We start from the raw sequence: 12,409 nt of genomic DNA on the forward strand, positions 1-12,409 counted from the left end.
TTTTCTTTATATATTACAATTGCACAGCCTGTTCTACCTGTGTTTGTCTGCACAAAATCACCAGTAAAAGCATAACATTCACTTGAGTTGATACTCTGTGTGTGACACGTCTCATCACATCGGTGTTTAACATTCGCTTACTACCAACAGGAGTGTAATTATTTACAAATTCGAGTAAACTCACGTTCATGATTAGCGTCGCATCCCCTTTGCTGGGTTTGCTTAGAACACCTGATTATAAAAACAACATAGAACAAACAGTCTACATATTTGTAGAGATTTGTTTAGAACTTCGTGGACGGTTTAATGAAGTTTCTGTTTTCCCCTGGCCCTTTTATTTTCATGTGGTTTATCATGTTCACCACTGATCAGCTTAACAGCCGTCCGGGATGTTGGTCTGTTCTTTGTTACTTTATTGCCCAGTGTTAGAACAGGAGGGAACCAGAGTCCCAGGAGAAAACCTGCGGCTTGGTATGGTCAAACTGAACACCCTTCTCACACCTGCCCAGGGCTGGGGATCGAACCCAAGATAGTTAATGAGAGATAGGCGCACACCCAATCTCCTTTCCCGATTCATTATTGTTTTATACTTCTTTCAGTTTCTCAATATATCTATATGCAGTAGCTGGATAATACTGTATTTTGACAACTTTGTGTTATTTCTATAACACTCGGTGTACCTTATCATCAAGAGGGTTATACTATAACAAACTATAAGACAAAATGGTTTATTAATAATGCACACACTTGCGTGAGGATCAAATCTTGGTATACCAACTGTAAGATGTTAATAATACACTTCTTCCTATCCTGCAGTCTCTCTTTTTCTTTCAATAGAAAAACTCCGATAAATCTAATTAAGCAAAGTAAAAGAAAACAGTGGTGCTAACCAGGGATTTCATCCTCTTGGTGGTAAAACATTGTAAATTTTTCAATATTTTTTTTTAAATATACTAAATAATGTCTTAATTATATATGCCAAAATGCTGACGCAAGTCACTGGACCAGCTGGAGCGTTGCGCCTCAATTTGTTAGGATCCTTTTAGTCTATGTGACAGGAACTCTGGAAATATTTTCTTTGTATTTTACAGAAAATATTTCTATTGCTTTAATTTTATGGATTAAGAGATACACATTACACGTTTTAATTCTGAATCATGGCCGACAACATGAACCAGAGAAGACAGACACGTGACTCGGGACGTTGCAAAGGAATCTCGGCAGAAGCAAACGTTGAAGACCAGCTTAATATCTACCAGACTCCAGCAGACATGAACACTATTGACTGAAGGATCACGACTATGTCCCAAGCTAAGGTTCATGAAGGTGGTGGCTGCTGTAAGGGCTGTGGATGACCTTAAGATGTCTGGCAGTAGCATGGCCCATTTATTTCACTGGGGTCGATACAGGTCAGAAGGCTCAGAGAGAAGTGGTTCCCTGTAGAACACGACATGTCGTGCACCGTGCCCAGGGAGCACTGTAGGAACCTGTACACGAAGAAGTTACAGTTACTGATGTAGCAAAATAGTTGTATTCTACAAGTTTAATACAATTTATGCGCGCACGCACGCACGCACACACGCACACACAGGACTCGCCTGGAACAGTCGGTGGGGTGGAGGTAGAAATTTCCATTGTTGAGGTCGTCACAGGGCGCCGTGATGACTGTGTAACACTCTGCACAGTGAAGCAAATTACTGAATTAGTTGAATATTTTGTTCTCATAATAAATGACAAAGAACTGTAACATTTTAACACAGCAATACTGTTTTGATGTCGGTGTTAGATAAGTTTTAAAATAATCAATTTGTCAGGACGATGATTTAAATCTTTGAGGAATATGATTTATACCTTCGAGGACGATAATCTAACCCTCCTAGACTGAAAGGGTTAAGATCAGAGTCTACTAACACCTACGATGCAACACAGCGAGAATATAATGAGGAATAACTTCATAAATAAACTACTTAAGGGCGTAGATTTTCTATATATCAAGATGAATACAAAGACCAAGAGGTAAATAGTGTGTGCGTCTGGCCAGCCTGCAGAAGGACCACCTCGCTGGGTACTACTACAGTATACTAACCTGCTGAACTAGTGCCTCCAGCCGTGTCTTCCTGTAAAACAAATCACATAATAGTTCTTATCTTGTGTATTCCTTACTTCTCAAGAAGATAAAAGGACTAAAATAAATCATAAAGCTCGATATATGTTCACTGAAAAGAGAACATGTATAAACAAAAATACCTGATGAATGTGTATATAAATGCGCTCGTATATGTCAGTTTAACGTGACTATGATGACCTTGAGGTATTAAGATCGAGACATTTTATTATCACTGCAACGACAAATTTCAAGTAATACATTTGTGAGTTTTATGCTTCAAGTAAAGATAAATATATACACAACAAAGACGAGGAGAGATCAATGATGGGGAAGCAAGAGTCTGAGTTACGAGATGGAGGAGGACAATAGAGAGTGACACTAAGGAAGGTAAAGGTTGTGAGGGGAACATATTCAGGTTGATAGATAGGCAGAATCAACTAACAGAAACATGGATCCACACAGAAAAGGTAAACAGAGGCGTATAATGTTGGCAGTCAGTTGAAAAGATAAACAGACAGAGCAACAGACACACACAGTCTGGTAAGTATCTTCCTTACTGTGAGGGTCCAGACGAGGTTGTGGAGACCAGGTTGGAGGGCAGAGGTAAGTGTGGCCGGGGGAGGGAGGCCAGGACCAGCCACACTACACCACACCGCACCACCTCCCATGGGCGCTGCTGTGGCGAACGTCTGTACGCCATTTTGTTCAGCGATCACAGCGCACTGAGTAGCAGAGCAAGAAGACAACGAGACTTACACCAGAGAAAATAGGAAATAAAAATATATTATGACGAGTGAATGTGATCATTCTGGAGTAGAAAAACAAAATCAGATGAAAATAAAATAGCACAAAAGGTTGGAGTTAAATCCTGCAATCCTGCCACCAGTGTGCTGGGGTCAACGCTGGCGGTAGTGAACACTTCTTCAGCGTCAGGGAAAATTAAGATGGAGATTTACTTCACGGTAAACCGAGTATTGTCTTATGTAATTCACATTATATCTCACAACTTGTTACCTGCATCTTGGTAATTAGGATAGGGAATAGATGATGATGTTGATGATGAACTACCGATAGTGAGTGCTGGGTGCCAGTCCTGTCAGTGTAGTACTGTAGACTCTAATCTTAACTACAAAACTCGCCTCTATCGTCGCCAGATCTGATCATTAAACACGTCCATGTAGCCAGTATAAAATCAGTATCCTTGGTTAATATCGACTCTCGGTGACCTAAATATTCAAATAACTTTGAAACAAAACAGTGAACTTAAGTCAAGTACCTGTAAGGCTGCATTTACACCAAGCCAGTCAAGTCAAGTCACGTCAAGTCATGACTCATCGTGAATCGCCACTCTAATGCACATTTACTCCAATGTATATTCTCAGAAACCATTCCCACCAGATGAGTCAAGTCAAGTCAAGTCAAGTCAAGTCAAGTCACGTCGCATCGTGTCACGTCAAGTCACAGATGGGGTTGGGCCCATTTTCTTCATCAGTCACGCCGAGTCCGCAGTGGTGTGTACATCATGCAGGTTGACGTCCTGATAAATTTAGTTCGAGAGCGTCCACCAACTTTTTGAAGTTTTCAACTCATCCGAAAGAAATTGTAGAATTTGTCTTGATGGTTCACCAAGTCTGGGCATAAATGACTGAAGCTTCCAAAATTGGGTCTTTTGGTGTTGAGTTCATGCATCCAGATTCGGGTCCTCCTCTTGCGTTTACGACGCCGAATCCACAACAAAACAGCTAATTCAGAGAGAGAATATGCGTCCACCCTCCTCGAAATCAGTCTGGGTACTGAGTCCGGATTGACTCAGGTTGACTCAGTCGGTGTGAACGGCAATGAGTCAAGTCAAGTCAAGTCAAATGACTTGACTTGACTTGACTGGCGTAAATGCAGCCTAATGGTTATTAATGTTCCGCTGAGCACAATTACTGTACACCCATTAACTCAGGTAATGGACGAGTTGCCGGTTCTGGGTAAACACAAGAAATACACTCTGCTACGTTCGTAGAGTGATACGGTATAAATAATTTGTCATAAAAGTTTAAAGTCCTGCTATAATACTCGAGATAAGTTTATTTCTCTAGAAACAGGGCCGCCATTTACAATGACGTCACCAGTTTCAAACTCATCGCTGCAGTCAAAGGTAGTAGAAGTAATGCCATTGTCTGGACTTTTTGAGAATGCCTGATGCTAGGTAACATGACAACATAGTGCTGTTATTGTTTTGATGATTCACTAATGAACCACTGGGATATATCATCATTTATATTAATTAATGGGTAAAATTTTACTTTAACTACCACAAGTATTTGGATGTTTAGATTCGAGATAGGCTATATTGGGTAAATGTTAAGTTTTGGTCATCCCTGTACTTAGACATGCAGACTGTTTTTTTTCTGATGGTTTGCGATGTGTTATGGACGATTTAGACCTTCATTTCCATCGGAAATCACTGGTTTTGAGTTACACCCCTCCCCTTACCGGTGTATGTTAAGCTAACCCTATAACTCATCCTACCCTAACCTAGCCGAACTTATGATCTGTATTTTATTATGCGATCGAAAATGTTTTGCAACAGAAATCTTGTGAAGATAATGTGTTTTATTGTTTAAAGTACTTAATCCCATACTTAGAATCTTAAGGTTCCCCAGATGACCAAAATCAAAATAATACCAATATTGTTTGGAATGTTTATGTTTATACTAGGGAATTTGTTGTGGGCAGCTAATATCCATTGAATTAGTTTATGTGCTTAGTAATATTTATAAATTCAAAACGGTATTACTGTGTTGCACAGTAAAGCACAATTAATTATCTAATAACATTTATTTACAGGGCCGATCAACCGAGAAGGTTGGACAACTCCAGTTGGTTGCCTCCCGCTGGGAAGCATGCACCAACCAGTGACGTCACAACCAATTACAGAGATTTTCGCAGTCACGTGACTTTCTAGCAACTTTAATCCATATTTTTGACACTTTTTGGCCCAATTTATTAAAAAATAGCATTACCATGGTGAATTTAAGTGTTTTCTTTACCCAGTGACCTGCCATCTTACGAAAAAATTCCGACCGTCAACTCGTCCACTGTGAAGATATACTGTATATCATTACCTAGAGTGCTTTTTTATCATCATTTACTTTCCAAAGAGAACTACATTTAACAGCCAAACTTAGATTTTAGAACTGGATAATAATCACCTTAAGACATAAATCATGATATTATGATAGATTTTCATTCTAGCTAAAGTGGCGCTACAAAATCGTAGATAAATCGTCCAGACTGTACCAGCGGCGACTCTCACACACACCTGCACATTATCACCCCCACCCACCACACAATTGACAGTTAACATCTCCCACATCACTTTGTTTACTATGTAACCTTGGAGTGTGGTTCACATGTCACTCGTCAATACCACAGCTGCATGAAGGATACAAGGCACTCCCCTTTCAAACCACTGTGACAATTACCAGATTCAGATGTATTTTCACCCCCCGTTTCTTTTCCCTTTTCTGTACTTGAATCCTTTGTTAAATGGTCCACTCTCCAATGTTACCTTATGAAGTTTGTCATCCATGTTCAGTATATATATTTCTTCAGTCGTCTGGCTTCTGTGTTCATTCAGTAAACTGTTTATTATTACACATACACAAACACGCACAAATAAACGCACACCCACTGTATACACCCCTACTTTATGTACACCTGCACAGTAATTACCCCCACCCTAGCAATCCCCCCCCAACATAACCAGACCCACAACACCTCCCCAGCACCCACCTGTACGAGGTAAATGTTTATCGTAAATCAATATGTAGTCCCCAACCCACACGAGCAAATTTGAAGCAAGTTTTACCACTGTATTCCCTTCCTATCGTCAATCCAATTTTAAAGAGTGGGAACTTGGACTAATGTTTAGGACTTACAAGAGCCCTCTAAGCTGGCAAGACAGAGTAGCAACTCCCTGTGATAATCAAATATCACCCGTCTATTTGCAGGACGATATTGCAACAATTCAAAAATTTACATGAACATTAAATGGTCACAGGACGCATTTTTTTGGTGTGGAAAAGTGTTACAGTAACTCAAAACAATGCTACTCTGTGATTACTGTATTACTCTCGATTATCCAAGCAGGCTGAGGGACCTTGAAACTGACAACTCTTTCCGATAAGGAGAATTTCTCAGACATTCAAAATCCTGAAAAAATGGAAGACGATTATTTCTTCAAGACGTCAAGCGCTACACACACAGTTATAATATTCAAGTTCGCCAAGTCTTCAGGCAGTGGATGGCAGACCTACGGAACAGTCTACCAGCTGAAACACGTGGACTCGCGAGCAGTGGGGATCAAAATAGCCCTGAAGACTGCCAAGAACAAAGGGAGATCTCATACAAGCAAGCGGCCTTCTCATCCCGGCGTGGCCATCACTTGTTGTATAGTCTAGTGACAGTGAGTTAAATTGTGTATGTAAATAAAACAATATATTAATTCATTTATTCTAAAAAAAGTTGTTGTATAAAGTATTAATAGTAAACTCAATAATATTGATACATTAACTTCACGGATATAAAAAAAAATCAAGAATTCGTTTTCCTTTCCAACCTCTTTAGAATTTGTTTTAATAGACGTCATTCAACACTTCACTACATGGCATCCCTTTAAAGCACGAACATTGGTGCCTCATATTTATTATTATTATTATTTATTATTATTATTTTTTTTTTTATTAACTCACTTCCCAAACCATTCATCGCAGGAGAATGGGAGGATAACTTGTCAGTAAACCCGTGTCAGTTAGTTGGAATATTTAAAATAGAAAGTAAATTAGGGTTACACTATCAAATTTTATGTTTGTCAAACATGATGCTTGATCAAGCATTATACATCGCCACACACTTTACAACTAGAATGATCAAACTTCATAAGAACATAAGAATGGAGGAAACTGCAGCGGGCCTATAGGCAGTCCCATTGGTGTCTGGCACGCGCCGCCTCAACACTGGAGTAAGGAGGCAGCCTGTATTGCTATTATACTTGCTCTTGAAACAAACTTCAAAGAACAAACGAAAAAGAAAATTTTGGATGAAGGAATGGCACAGAAAAAGACCCAAGTTCTCTCACGACGCCCTATTAAATGACCTCGTGGTATCATCTCAAGATTATTAGAAATTTTTGAGAAGGAATAATGAAAATTTCGTTGAACTGTTAGAGAAAGTGACGCCATACATAAAAAAAAAGGAATTAATTAATTTTCTTAGTCACTGTGGCCTTGGTCACAGTAGGGATGATTTCTTTCATCTTTTCCACTAATTTCCCATAACATTCTTGTTTAAGAGATCCATTCTTGTAATCTTTACTTTTTATTTACCACAATGATGGAAACTGCTTATAAAGTTCAATAAACTCTCTCCATGGCTGGGATCAACTGAGCATGTTTGATCATACATTGCCACACACTCCCCAAAATGTTTGACAAACGTCATGTTGGACGACAAAATACCAACTTGTTTAATCTTCTTCAAACATGTTGGTCATAACTTCAAACTTGCCCGCACACTCTCAAATTGTATGATCAATCACCATGTTTGATAAGTGTGTGGGCGCCTTAGGTAAAATGACGGATGTTGGATCAGCGACACAGTATCAACTTTGGGGACCAGCCTAATATTTTTTTTTATTTCGTTGTATATCAAAATAAAATACTTACACGGAAACTTTTATGAAATGATCAACAAAACGTCCAGATTAAATAATTTACTGTTCAGGCTGAGTTATGTGTTTCTGGATCCCCCATAAGCGCGCCTAGCAGTCGCCTTTGTTGTCATAAACTGTTGAATTATTTATGAATATTCATTAATAGATTAATCATACAAATATCAGAATTTTTAAATCCAGTGTTGCTCCGCTGCGCTAACAATATCAGACCACCTGTGTGCTGCAATCTTATTTATCTATTGAGGATGACGTGAGGATAACACGCATTATTCCACACAGGCCACGGTTTATTACTCTTAATGGAAGATATACTGTGTACCTTCACGCACCTCCAGCCACTTTTAATTTTATTACAGTACATTACAAGGCAGTGTGGCGTGCTACCTTCTTCATTTTCCAAACTAACACTATCGCCATCTGAACATGGATGTAAAACCCCAGATGTATATTTTAACAAGGACAATGTAAATTAAAAAATTAATTTACAGACATTAGTTAATTTCCTCTAAACACGAGATAAAGATATTACATAAAAGTTCGGCTAGGTTAGGGTAGGATGAGTTATAGGGTTAGCTTAACATACACCGGTAAGGGGGGGGGGGTGTAACTCAAAACCAGTGATTTCCGATGGAAATGAAGGTCTAAATCGTCCATAACACATCGCAAACCATCAGAAAAAACAGTCTGCATGTCTAAGTACAGGGATGACCAAAACTTAACATTTACCCAATATAGCCTATCTCGAATCTAAACATCCAAATACTTGTGGTAGTTAAAGTAAAATTTTACCCATTAATTAATATAAATGATGATATATCTCAGTGGTTCATTAGTGAATCATCAAAACAAAAACAGCACTATGTTGTCATGTTACCTAGCATCAGGCATTCTCAAAAAAGTCCAGACAATGGCATTACTTCTAAATTGACTCGTATCTCCATCTAGTACTGATATACTCTGTAAATGCAGTTAAAAAAAAAAGAGGAAGTCTACCAGGTAAGAGTACATGACAGCAGAGCTGGTGTGAACAGGGGAGTTTTTTTCTGTCCATAAGCTGCTTTTCACAGCTCATTTCTTCCCTTACGAAATGTCCATGACTTAGACCATAAAAAACACCTTTAAAACTTGCCTGAACGTGGCATTTGGGGTCAGAAGAGGCCATCCTTGCACTGCCTTCGACTGCAGGGAAACTGGTGACGTCATTGCAAATGGCGGCCCTGTTTCTAGAGAAATAAACTTATCTCGACTACTATAGCAGGACTTTAAACTTTTATTACAAATTATATATACCATATCACTCTACGAACGTGGCAGAGTATATTTCTTGTGTTTACTCAGAACCGATAACCTGTCCATTATGTCCTGGGTTCGACTCTTGGCCTTACTAAATATCGCAGGTTTCTTCCTCCACTAACACTAGACAATAAAGTTCATAACAAATATCTAACTAACATACCAACCGCCCGAACGCCTAGTGAGCTGATATGGAGTGAAATGATAAAATGAATGAGTGGGGGTCGCATAATGCAGCTCCGGACGTGTGGTGAGGGTGGTAGCGGGTCCCGGCGAGGAGCCAACGAGACTGTCCTTCACTGCACCAAAAAATAAATACCTCCATTGAGTCATGATTTATACTAAAAGGGATGGTAAAGTACCCCTCTAAACTTCCTGAATACAAACCATCTTAAGATTATCATAAACTTCTCTGAAAGATACGTGGATCATAAACTATATCCCCATGGCAATCTGTCAAACTTTGCCTTCTTATTTACTCCTTAAGTTCACGTCCATTTGGCTTCTACAGCGAAAAAAACGACCACCAATGACCATTCTTGGAGCAGCAATACAGCGAAGGTTTTACAATAACTCTACCATCTTACTAGAACTATAAATTGTGTAGTATCTTTAGAGTGGAGGTTGAAATTCCTGCTGCTCTTGTGTTGAAGTGAACGAGGGGGAACCTTTGGCACACACGCTCGCAACCCTGAAGTATGGAGTCATTCAACCCTGATATAAGGAGTCGACCCAACCCTAATATAAGGAGTCGACCCAACCCAGAAAAAAGGTGTCGACCCTAATATAAGGAGTCGATCCCTCCCTGATATAAGGAGTCGATCCCTCCCTGATATAAGGAGTCGACCCTAATATAAGGACTCGATCCCTCCCTGATATAAGGAGTCGACCCTAATATAAGGAGTCGATCCCTCCCTGATATAAGGAGTCGACCCAACCCTGAAACATTCGACAGAAAATCAAATCCTCACACAACACTACAGTTACACAGACTTAATAATGTTCCCTGCTTGTAATACACTTTAACCAAATATACGAAAGAAAAAAATGCTAAATGAATCAAAACTTGGAAGAACTCAAACCAATGAGTTATTAAAAGACAACAAAAAGATTATGAATTGTTTTAATCTTATTTTTACCTGATTAACAGAGATGATCTGATAGGCGTGTTGAACGTGGTCATCAGGCAAGGAGGCGTCTTCCTCCAACACTTTGTAGGTGAGGCAAGTGACGGTTAGTGGATACAGCGTCACTGTAATCGCCACCACAGCCACCCATCCCGCCGCCACGCACCCCTGAGAAGGCCTCGGCGTGATAAATGTATCGACGTTATTATGTTTTCAATATTTAATAACCTGTTTGAATTGGATGCAGGAGGGGCCATAAATTTACCAGTCTACCTAATAACATATGCGCATCGAGTTTAAACTGAGTATTTATCTTTTTTTTTTCCTATATTCAACTTATATTATTGTACTCTCTTTACAGCGGGAGGTCTTGGCTATCCTCATACACACAATATATAGTCAGGTGTGTGGTTTTTCATCTTGACTGAGGAAACGGATCACTGAACATTAGCCCAAGGTTTGTATCTCTTTACATTAAACACCATATCGCTAAAAGAGGGGGGAGGAGGGGGGGATGGAGTGGTAAATACAATCTGAAAGAATGTTTGGAGTGGAGGGCCGTGGTAGCCAACCCTCAGACGCGTTGATGGAGTGATTGGTTGAGTGAGATAGTTTGGTCTAAAAGGAATCCATTACTGTGTGTATTTCTAAAGGTTAGTACTTTTAATTTATTACCAGTAAATACTTAGAAAAGATCTAGTAGCTGCAGAAGTCTTAAGTGTAATTTTAACGCCATTTCGACCACCGTCTTTGCCCTGTGGCTTAAGTGAGACAAATACACTCATGGTTCTCGTCCTCCGTCAGGGAAACATATCTTAACAGAGGGTTCACTGAGACTCTGAACCCCTGATCCGACTCTGAACCCCTGATCCGACTCTGAACACCTGAACCCTAGACTTGGGATTACCACGATATCAATGTGACCCCCCACATTGATATCGTTTTATATTAATAACAGTATTTAATCTAATTTCTATAACAAGGACTGGGGATCAATTAATAAACAAACGGCGATGTTAATTATTTATATCTCGTGGTCGATAATTGTGAAGAAATAAGTCCTTGAAATAAGAGTTTTGAGACTGTGGCCTCAATTTGTCTTGAAATTCTATGTCATTCATTGATAAGAGATATATGAGATAGATAGAGAGAGAGAGAGAGAGAGAGAGAGAGAGAGAGAGAGACTGGTCGTTTCTCAGCCGTGTACTCATGTTAAGAAGGTACCGTACTGTACACACGCCACTCAGCCACTTCAAGACCCGCCTTTGTTGTACTCAATACATTGAAGCGCTGCACAACATGCAACACACATCAGCTGAGTTACATTACGCACGCTCAGCTGTCACACCGCTCTTGAATAGATAACATTCATCCTGGATATACAGAGCTGGGTCTCAAGATGTTATTTATAGGAATGGTTGTTGTGAAGGGAGGAGGGAGCAGAGGAGGGCTATAGGCTATTGTACACTGATAATGAAATAATATAGGAGGTAATGCATCTCTTCTTTGCCTAAATATTCGGTAGATATTTATAATAATTAAACACTTGAAGAAGATATATAAACGGCGACATTGACTTGAGGGTATATTTTCCATTTATTATTTTTATTTTATTGTTTGACGAGTGAAAAAGGGATTTATTTTTTATTTTTCATGCATGAAGTTTAGGAATCGTTCCAAGGTGATTTACTGAGGTACTTTATGTGTTCAGATGAAGACTATGAGGTGTGTCACTGAGGTAATTATAACACAGGGTGACCTTGGGGACACTATACTGTATAGTAATTAGTCACCTCTGAACAACGTACGAGGGCCATGACGAAATTATCATCAAGGCTGCTTATTTTCACGATACTTACCAACATAGTCGTTTTGAAAAAGCGTCTCAGATCGACACACTACGGTTCTTTCTTCGCTACACTTTCGCTTGGTCCAATAGTGGGCGAGGTACACAATTAAGGAAGGCTCTTCGTAGGTCTGGTGTCGCGTACGAGAAATAATGAACGCCAATTAGAGGCTGAGGAGGTACTCTAGTGGCTGCTGTAGTGACCTTCAGGTGTAACTCAATGTCTTCCAGGCGGGAGCCACGACAGCACTGAGCGAGTCCAAGTAGTCACTGTACCTGCGCCCTCACCCACGGTGCCTGATGAATGTCCA

The sequence above is a fragment of the Homarus americanus genome, unplaced genomic scaffold (genome assembly GCF_018991925.1).
Source record: "Homarus americanus isolate GMGI-L3 unplaced genomic scaffold, GMGI_Hamer_2.0 scaffold52512, whole genome shotgun sequence".
Classification (NCBI taxonomy): domain Eukaryota; kingdom Metazoa; phylum Arthropoda; class Malacostraca; order Decapoda; family Nephropidae; genus Homarus; species Homarus americanus.